The sequence below is a fragment of the Delphinapterus leucas genome, chromosome 11 (assembly GCF_059928025.1).
Source record: "Delphinapterus leucas isolate spDelLeu-1000000601 "Yukka" chromosome 11, BTC_Dleu_Yukka2, whole genome shotgun sequence".
NCBI classification, from domain to species: Eukaryota; Metazoa; Chordata; class Mammalia; order Artiodactyla; family Monodontidae; genus Delphinapterus; species Delphinapterus leucas.
This window is the reverse complement of record NC_143139.1, coordinates 56640936-56651116: the sequence shown is the minus strand read 5'-3', so window position 1 is coordinate 56651116 and position 10181 is coordinate 56640936. Positions and strand designations below refer to the sequence as shown.

General features: G+C 37.3%; 1 non-coding gene across 1 annotated transcript; it reads right to left on the bottom strand.

Moving 5' to 3' along the window:
- Positions 1–2588: 2588 nt before the first annotated feature.
- On the bottom strand, positions 2589–2792 carry LOC115803531 (small nucleolar RNA SNORA73 family). Its single transcript, XR_004024270.1, has one exon. It is a non-coding gene; the product is annotated as a small nucleolar RNA SNORA73 family (small nucleolar RNA).
- Between the last annotated feature and the right edge of the window lie 7389 nt (positions 2793–10181).

Below are 10181 nucleotides of genomic sequence, written 5' to 3'. Positions count from 1 at the left end.
GGAATAGTAAGCTACAAAGAACTAATTTAATTTTTCTGGTTCAGCACATGGATAGCCAGCACAACTAACAGACCATTTGAATGTTAAAATAACTTTTCAGACATAGCACCATTAAAATCCAATTTTGTTAAACTTCTTGGTTTTAAGACAATTTTATGTAAAATTTCAGTCTTTGACAATAAATACTTGAAATGATTACCTCAAATATAAGAACAATTTTGGTAGGAAGTCCAGTGTGCTACGTATTTCGCGTATGTGCAACAAAATGTGAAGGCACGGATGGAAGATGATTATAGTGGCTGGCAAGCCACTAGTGAATGGTGAGCCCTCGAACACTCCTTGGCCACACAATTGAGACTACATGGCATGCATTACGCCTGATTTTAAATGTGATTAACAGTATTATAAGATTTATTTTCTTTCAAGTTCAGATGTACCTTTTTATAAAAGAGACATTGCTATCTTAGACTGTTGTGTAGGGTGTGGATTTTTTTCTCTCTATTTTGGACAATTGAAAATTGTTAAAAGCGTATGCTATATATATATATATATATATATATATATATATATAAATGTACACACATACATAATACTTAAATGCTTGACTGTGCAAAGGATACTTTTGGATGGTAAGGAACTGGTATAAGTGGCTGCCTCTAGGATTAGAATAGTGTGGTCAGGGACAAGGGTGGGAGGGTGTCTAAGTTTGGTATTCTTCCAAAGCAGAAGCTGAGTTAAGAACTCGGGTGCAGGTAATCCCTGAGAGGTGATGGCAGGAAGCACAAGTATAGGAGTGGGGAAAGTGAGACCAGAAAAGTAGAAAATCCAAAGAGTATGATAATGAGCATATGACCACTTTGGACAAACAGGGCTCAGTCCCACAGGGGACTCCTGCAGAAACAATGTGAAACACACTTCAAAATTTTCTCTCGGGATGAGCCACCCACCCTCACTCTTAACCTTCCCCCATGGTCGAGAGCACCCCTGGAGCATTTTCTCCACACTTGCTGTGCAGAGAAGAGAGACTCAGATGCTTGAGGTGGAAGCTGCTGTCATCTCGCCAGAGATTCTTCGGGGTGCTGGAAGGCTGGGGAGAAAGTATTTACGTTTCATCCAGTCCCCCTGGCTCTGAGTTCCTGCTTCCACTGTTTTGCACTGCATTGCTCCCTGTTAGACCCTGCTTCCCATCCCTGTATTAAAAGTTTGGGATAACAGAGCCTGGAAAACCTTAAACAATTTAGAATTAATTATTAGCATTTCTGTTCTTAAAAGGCTCCTGGTAATCTCCCTTGCACCACTGCAGGGATTTTCTCACTGGACCCTTTTCCTTGTAGTTTCCCACCATGCAGTTCAGCCTTCTCTGCCTCTGCTCTAAAAGCCTTTCCTTTACCCACTCACGGTTTGCAGGATCATAAATTCCTAAACTTCTTGGGCAGAGCAGTTTGACTCTGTGTTGCTGCCTGCTTCCAAATGTTTGCAAAGCTTCACCTTCTACACCCAAGATGAGTTACCATGTTATTTTCTTACCAAAGGCAGTTCCCTCCCTAAGAGTAACTTTACTTCACTCTTAAGATAACAATTAATTATTTTTTTACCGTACTATATACGTAAAGTTGGAGCACAATAAACCATCCTAACAATACAGGGGTTTCTGATAGTATCATGTATTGTCTTGATTCAGTCTGGGTCCATTTCTTAGGTTCCCCGATTCACTCGTTTCTTCTTATATAGTCTTTGTTGGAATGTCCACCCCTTGCTTCAAAGTCTTGATCACTGACGTTTCTTAGTTTTTTTTTGTTTACCCCAGGAATCACTGTGTAATGCTCTGTGCTACCATATAACTGGTTGTTAACTCTTCTCGTTTGTGAAGGATTAATGTTCTTATAGCAGGGCGAGAGTTTTCTGGATTGTAGTTAAAATTGAAAGCAGCTTCCCTCCCCCACTCAGCAATTTAATCTTCCTTCTCCCATTTGGGTCAGACTATGGAACTTGCTGGGTAATGCCATTCAAACCTCTCCAGGCCACAGTAGCTCTGAACATTACTGTTTAGTTATGCACATTTGAATGGCACCCATTGGTTTCCTTTTATAATTATCAGAGGATACAAGAGAGATTCTCAAATTGAGTTTGAAAAAGACTTGTATTTCAAGCTGCAAGTCCTCTATCCTGAGCTGAGCTGAGCAGGTAATTTTAGGAAAACTTTAGGGAAATAAATACATTATTTATTTGCTCTGGAGCTTTTTATGTTGACATTATCCCTCTTTTACCATGAGGGAGTTTGACTAATGGCTTAGCCATGGCTATAATAGCTAGAAATTAGAGGAGAAAAAAAAAGGAAAGCAAGATTCTCTCCAATCCCCACCTCCACCCCAATCCCCAGGCCAAGATGCACTGTTTAACAATCATTCTTTTAGGAGGGAGATGAGTTCTGATGAAAATACGACTTCAAGCAAATGCTAAGCCCAGCTGTCCTTTTTTTTGCAAAACAAGGCAGGTAAGAGCTTTAATCCAGTAGTACACCCAAACTGATTAAAACAAATTTTTCATTCACTTCGGATCAACCTAGATTCAGATATGCTGCTCTAGAGAGCTGTTTCCTGCATGGTTTGTCTCCTCAGTCGTTGTCCACAGGACTCTGAGAAGCTGTAGGAATATGCAGGCGCAGACTCAAGGCCCGGCTTCATCTCCAACGTTGTGGAAAGGGACTGTACATCATGGGGCAGCGCCCTATGCTCCCCTACGCCACCAGGACAGAGCCCGGGGAGAGTGACCTCCCGGGGTATCCACGTTGGTCCCAGCTTTCCTTCTTAATGATCTCATTCGTAATTGGTCACAATGATTTCCCAAAAGGTTCTTGCAAATTAACATTCAATTTAAACAAGCAACTTCCAATAAGCCCTTGAGCCAGGTCATGAAGACACAGATTTATCTGCTGAGGATTTTTAGGTGCCTAGGCAGCTAGGTTTGTCCATCTTCAGGCATCTTCCAAACTACAATTCTATTACTCCTTCCCAGAGGTTTGGCATTCTGCAGACAGCCTGGGAGGTCTAGTTCTCGCTCTACCTCTGTCTCAATCCCCTCAGTTTCTCTCATGGCCAAATGCAAATAACACTGTCAAGCTGTCTATCATTGCAGTGACTCATAACTAGCAATTCTTATTTTAAAGCACTTTCCAGTTATTCAAATGATAGCTTATTTTAGAAAAGAAATAAGCTAGTATATGGAAAATACTGGATACGATGGTAAAATACATACCCTACCACCTGCTTTGTTTAAACATGTCTCAAATCAAGAAATGAGAAATTAAAGTAACTATATCTTTAGCCTAAACACACAAAAAGACCTAACTGTCTATTTGTCTATTTATGTATTAGGAAGTAACTACCTTTTAATGTTTGGGGAAAAAAATGCTTGTATTATATCACAGACATACATGCTCAGGGAACAAGGGGAAACTAGAACACAAGAAAAGCAAATCCTCTTCCTCTTTCCTCTTCCTTCCTCCCCTCCATGTCCATCCTGGATGCCTGGTGCAGCTGAAATGGGCTCAAGCAAAGAAGATGATGATGTCAATAATACTTTACATTCACATAGCATCTTACGGCTTCCAAAATGCTTTCACCTAGATTGTTTCATTTAGAGAGAAGCATTGTACAGATGTTTTGTAGATTTGCAACCATTAAAATTGGTAATTCTGATTAAACTAGTCTAATATTTCAGGTTCTGTTTCACTCACTTATTTTATCCTGCCTTCTGGTTCACAAAGAGATTTTATTATGCTGATGTAAAGTGTCGGTCATTTTCCAATTACTAAAACTCTTCCTTTTTTTTTTTTTTTTTTTTTTTTTTTGCGGTACGCAGGCCTCTCACTGCCGTGCCCTCTCCCGCCGCGGAGCACAGGCTCCAGACGCGCAGGCTCAGCGGCCATGGCTCACGGGCCCAGCCGCTCCGCGGCATGTGGGATCCTCCCAGACCGGGGCACGAACCCGTGTCCCCTGCATCGGCAGGCGGACTCTCAACCACTGCGCCACCAGGGAAGCCCTAAAGCTCTTCCTTAAATGAAATCGTAAGAAAGTTTAAGTTGGAAAGAACTTTGGAGAAATTTTTATTCTAACCCTTTTATTTTGTAGATGAAACGCTGTGTTTCAGAGGACTTTGTGAATTGCCCAGGGCTTGGCTCCATTTTCTACTCTGAAATCCGTAAGGTTTGCTGATGTAAAGTGTAGGTTATTTATTTATATTTTAAAATCCTTTCTGTGTTTTAGAAAAGACTTTTCAGAAGGAAATTTATTTTATATTTAAAGTGAATGCTCCCTTTTTTTCTCTTGTCCAGTATTACCAGATATCTTTTATTTTTTAATTAAATCAAAGGGATGTAGGTTCCTAATTAGATGTCGTTTTTCACTCTTTTCTCTATTTTTTATTATTTATTTATTTAATTTATTTTTGGGTGCGTCGGGTCTTAGTTACAGCACGTGGGATCTTCGTGGAGGCATGCGGAATTTTTCGTTGCAGTGCGCAGGCTCTTTGTTGCGGCGCGCTGCCTTCTCTCTATTTGCGGCATGTGGATTTTTTCCTCTTCTCTAGTTATGGCGCACAGGCTCCAGAGTGGGTGGGCTCTGTAGCTGTGGCACGCAGGCTCTCTAGTTGAGGCACACGAGCTCAGTAGTTGTGGCACATGGGCTTAGTTGCCCCACAGCATGTGGGATCTTAGTTCCCTGATCAGAGATCAAACCCGCGTCTCTTGCATTGTAAGGTGGATTCTGTACCACTGGACCACCAGAGAAGTCCTCTCTTTTCTCTTTAGATCCTTATAAGAATCTTGTAAAAGAGGCAAGGCAGATATTGTTAGCCCCATTGTAGAGTTAAGAAATCTGATACTCAGAGAAGACACATGAACTGTACAAAGTCACATAACTAGTTAGTGGAATTCATAATATTAGAAACCACCTTGTCTGATTTTTAGTCCAGTCTTCTTTTTTTCTTTTTTTTTTTTTTACTGCATATCACTGTTGGCCTTAGAATGGTTGAGGATCATCAGATTTTCCTCAAGATAGATTTGTGCCTTTTTCCTAAATAGCTTGAAGAAAGGAAATGGTAATCAATATATGCCATTGAATTGGATACAAGTTGAAGTTTGTCATATGTGCATGTATTTGTAAAAATGCCTGACTGTAACATTGTTTCTTTTTAATATTATTTTCTATTTCTAGCATTTCCAAAATTAGTTGGGTGAAATATTTTTATATGATGCAAATATACTAAATTTTAAATAGAAAAATTTCCATTTAAATTAGATACACAGTCAAAGGGTTGGAAAAGATCGTAACTGGAAAGTGGGTAACTGATGTTTATTGTGTGTTTATCATATGTCATAAATTACTTTTTCATTGTAAATGCCCACAAGAAACCTGAAAAGTCCCTAATATTATCCCCCTTTTTATAGATAAGGAAATTAAGGCTCAGAAAAATGGGTAACTTGCCCAGAACCACAGTTCTATATGATTCCAAAGTTTGTGTTTTTTCCTGCCATACTTCTCATCTTTCCCCAAAAGCACAAATGAACTACAAAATCTCAAAGCATGTAGATCACTAATCATTTCAGTCAATTCTGAGGAAAAAAATTACTTGCTTTTGACTGAACAGACCTGTAAAGATGTCTCTATGTACATTCCTAATCATCTATGCCAACAAAACAAAGTATTCTAGAATGCATGGCCAATATTACATAGTGGCCTCTCAGACTAATAGGATTAATCTGTCCCATTTTTAAAAATAGAGTCATAGAAAACATTCTTTCCCTAATGGATAATTTATCCTTATTAACTTATACTTATGAAATAATAATAATGTGTATTTTTATCATAATAGATGAACTAAATCAATTGTAATTGAGACTTGAAAAGATACCACAAACTGTTATTCATATATTTGGAGTTTCACCAACTCTGTTGGCTTTAACTTTTAAGATGTGCAGGTCAAAAAAGAAATTTTGTTTTAAATTTACTATCACTTAAGTCATGAGGAGGCAGTGTACTGTTCTAAAAAGCATTGAATATTATTACAAATAGCAAAAGACCTAAATTCTTAGACACAATATATTTGTTATGAAATCTTGAAGTTTTTATTTATTGTGTCAAGTTTAATAATGTTATTGTCAGTATGTGCTTTTATAAAGACATGTATAATATGAACTCCTTTCATTTAAAACTGTTTATAAACATAAAAATGTAAAATATTGCATATATAAAGAAAAATACTTTTAAATGTACAGTATAATGAGTAATTATTAAGTGGACATTCATAGAATAATCAAACAAGTTGGGATATAAACACTAACAGCACCCCTGAAGTCCCATCTCTATATATCCATTGCCCATTGTTTTGAGAATTTCTACTTTCATTTAACATTATATTGGCTAATTCCATCTCCATTATTGTGTGTTGCTCTAGTTTATTTTTTTGATTTATATTATTAATTTGATTGAAATTTTACCACAAGTTTATTTATCCATTCTATTGTTAATGGATATTTGTGTTTCCAGTTTGTTGCTGTTACCAGTCAATGCTGACATACATATTCTTGTGCCTATCTTCTGGGACATATATAATCATATTTCCCTAGGGTATATACCAGGATTAGAATTTCTGAGTTGTGAGGCATGTGTATGTTTAAATTTAATGGAAGATATTGCCAATATTTCAAAATATTTGCACCGATTTACACACTCACCAACAGTGAATAAGTCCTGTTGTTCCATATTTTTAAAAATACTCGGAATAGGGCTTCCCTGGTGGCGCAGTGGTTGAGAGTCCGCCCTGCCGATGCAGGGGACACGGGTTCGTGCCCCGGTCCAGGAAGATCCCATGGGCCCGTGAGCCATGGCCGCTGAGCCTGCGCGTCCGGAGCCTGTGCTCCGCAATGGGAGAGGCCACAACAGTGAGAGGCCCGCGTACCGCAAAAAAAAAAAAACTTGGTATATTCAGAGTTTTTAATTTTTTCCAGCATAGGGTATATGCACAGAAATTGGTATCTCATTTTAGTTTCAACTTAATGTTTTCTAGAAAGTTAAGGAGATTTAACATTCTATCATGTGTTTATTGGTCATATGGATTTTCTATTTTTTTTCATGAGTGCTCACAATTTTTCTTCCATTATCCTATTTAATTTTATTTTTCTTATTTGCAGAAGTTCTCTATTCAGATTTTAAGTCCTTTATCAGTTATATATATTGAAAATGTTATCTCCCATTCTGTAGCTTTTCTTTTCATTTTCTTTTTGATGTCTTTCAAATAAATGCAGTTTTTTTGCACTTTTCCTTAAAATTAATTTTATTATTTCTTTTTTAAAAACTTTTTATTGGAGTATAGATGATTTACAATGTTGTGTTAGTGTCTGCTGTACAGCAAAGTGAATCTGTTATATATATACATAGATCCACTCTTTGGTAGATTCTTCTCCCATATAGGCCATTATAGAGTACTGAGTAGAGTTCCCTGTGCTATACAATAGGTCCTTATTAGTTATCTATTTTATATATAGTAGTTTGTATATGTCATTCCCAATCTCAAGGACCCAGGGAATCTAGCCCAGAGAAAATAACAAAGGGAATTCCAAGACAGAGATCAGAAGAAAGCCCTAGGATGATGGTTGTGCAGAACACCTAGAGAGAAACAAAAGAAACAAGAAAAAGAGATTTACAGAGGAAACATTTCCCAAAAGATTGAAACTAATACATTTCAAAGCAGTTAACATATCCAAGAAAAAAAACTAAGAAAGGAAACCAAGTAAGGACTTAATGTAGCTGAACTCTTTTGAGAGCAGCATAGCCTAGATATAAAAACTTGATAAGAACATTACAAACAACAAAATTATGAACAAATATTTCTCAGGAACATAAATGCAAAAAAAATTCTAAAAAAAATTGTAGCACAAAATCCTGTGAGAGATATATATGTATATACATACACACACACACACACACACACACACACACACACACAGTCACCTGATGATGACAAAAGTGGCAATGCACTGCCAAGGGAAAAAAAATACCTTTTCAAAAACAGCACTGAGTCAATTGGATTTACTTATGGGGGGAAAGTTTCCTGATCTCTGTCTCACACTCATAACTGAATAGCTTACAAATTGTATGGGAAAATATAAAGCTCACTCTTTTTTGCAGATTATGTAATTAGCTATGTTATAAAAAAATCCTTAGGAATCTAAAAAAGTAGCTGATGGAACTAATAAGGGAGGTCAGCAAGGTCACAGACACAAGTTTAATACATAAAAATTAAAAGCTGTACAGACTACAAAATTGATTTTTCTAAAATACCATTTACTATAGCAAAAAAAAAAGAGAAGAATTTGGGGAAAATTTAACCAAAAATGTGCAATGCTTGTACACTGAAAACTACAAAATATTGCTGAGAGAAACTGAACAACTAAACACATGGAGATACACAATATTCATGGATCAGAAGACTCGATATTGTTAGGATCTCAGTTCTCCCTTATATATTCAATATAGTCCCATAGAAAATCTCAGCAGGCTTGTCTGTCCAATTGAAAAGCTAACTCTAAAATGTATATGGGAATTCAAAGTACTTATAAGAGTGAAAAAAATCCAAAAGGTGAGCAAAATTGGAGGACTTATACCTGATATCGAGACTCACTTGGGTGATAGTCATCAGAATAGCATAGTATGGGCTTAAAGATAAGCATGTATCTCCATGGAACAGAAGAGAGTCTGGAAACAGACTCTAAAATATATGATCAGTTGATCTTCTACAAAGGTGCCTGCATTCAGTGTGGGCTGTGATATAGTCTTTTAAAAATGAATCTTAATGAATCTCAACATCATTATGCTGTTGAAAGGAACCAGACATATTAGACAACATACTGATTGATTTAATTTATACAAAATTCTAGAAAAGCAAAACTATAATGATGAAAAATAGGCTGTTAGAGGCTGAGAGTAGTTTTACTGCAAAGAGGCACAAGAGAACTTTTTGGGGGTGATGGAAATGTTATATATATCTTGACTGTGATGGTTGTTAAAAGACTATATACATTTGTCAAAACACAGGTTTGTGCAGCTAAAATTGGTGAATTTTGATTTTATCTCAATAGAACAGATTAAAAATAGTTTTTAAAAACTGTGAAAACAAATGTTTCCTCTATGGAGATGGAAAATAACATAACTAAGCAACATATTGAGGCTACATAGGGAGTCGCTGGTAGAGTAGCACCAGAATTGGCAAGTTTCTGGATCTCCAACACAGTGCTATTTTCATTGTCTCCCATTTCTGTTAGTTGTTAAAGAAATGCTTGTTAACGTTAGTTTTGGTTATTCTAGATAAGCAATACACACATAAAATTAATTGGAGAATAAGATGATTCTGCACATTTGTTACTTAGTTATAGTTTACCAAGATGAAGACTATTATGTATTTTATTTTATTTTTTAAATAAATTTATTTATTTGTTTGTGTATTTTTGGCTGCATTGGGTCTTCGTTGCTGCGCACAGGCTTTCTCTAGTTGTGGCGAGCAGAGGCTACTCTTTGTTGTGCACAGGCTTCTCATTGTGGTGGCTTCTCGTTGCGGAGCATGGGCTCTAGGCACACGGGCTTCAGTAGTTGTGGCACGCGGGCTCAGTAGTTGTGGCTCACGGGCTCTAGAGCACAGGCTCAGTAGTTGTGGTGCACGGGCTCAGTTGCTGCGTGGCATGTGGTGTCTTCCCAGACCAAGGATTGAACCTGTGTCCCCTGCGTTAGCAGGTGGATTCTTAACCACTGCGCCACCAGGGAAGCCCCTATTATGTATTTTAAATAGCCCACATACTATTTCATTGGTAACAGAAATGAGGAAATCATCTTTAGATTTCATACTGTGTTTGAATTCAGGCCAAAGAAAGAGGTGCCATTACATTAGTAATGGTACTATTACTGGGTCTCACAGTGTGGAGGCGAGTCTCAGTCTATGCTGAGTATCTATACAAATCCCATGGAACGATTTTTCGTGAGTCAACCTTTGTTGCAACACCTCAATCTGTTTTTCTTTTTTTCTAGAATTTATACTCATTGTCAGTAGCAGTTTATACTAAGGAGGGAGGGAGAGAGGGAGAAGGTAAGAAAACCTAAGATACCTAGCACTGAATCATCAAGACTTCAGGA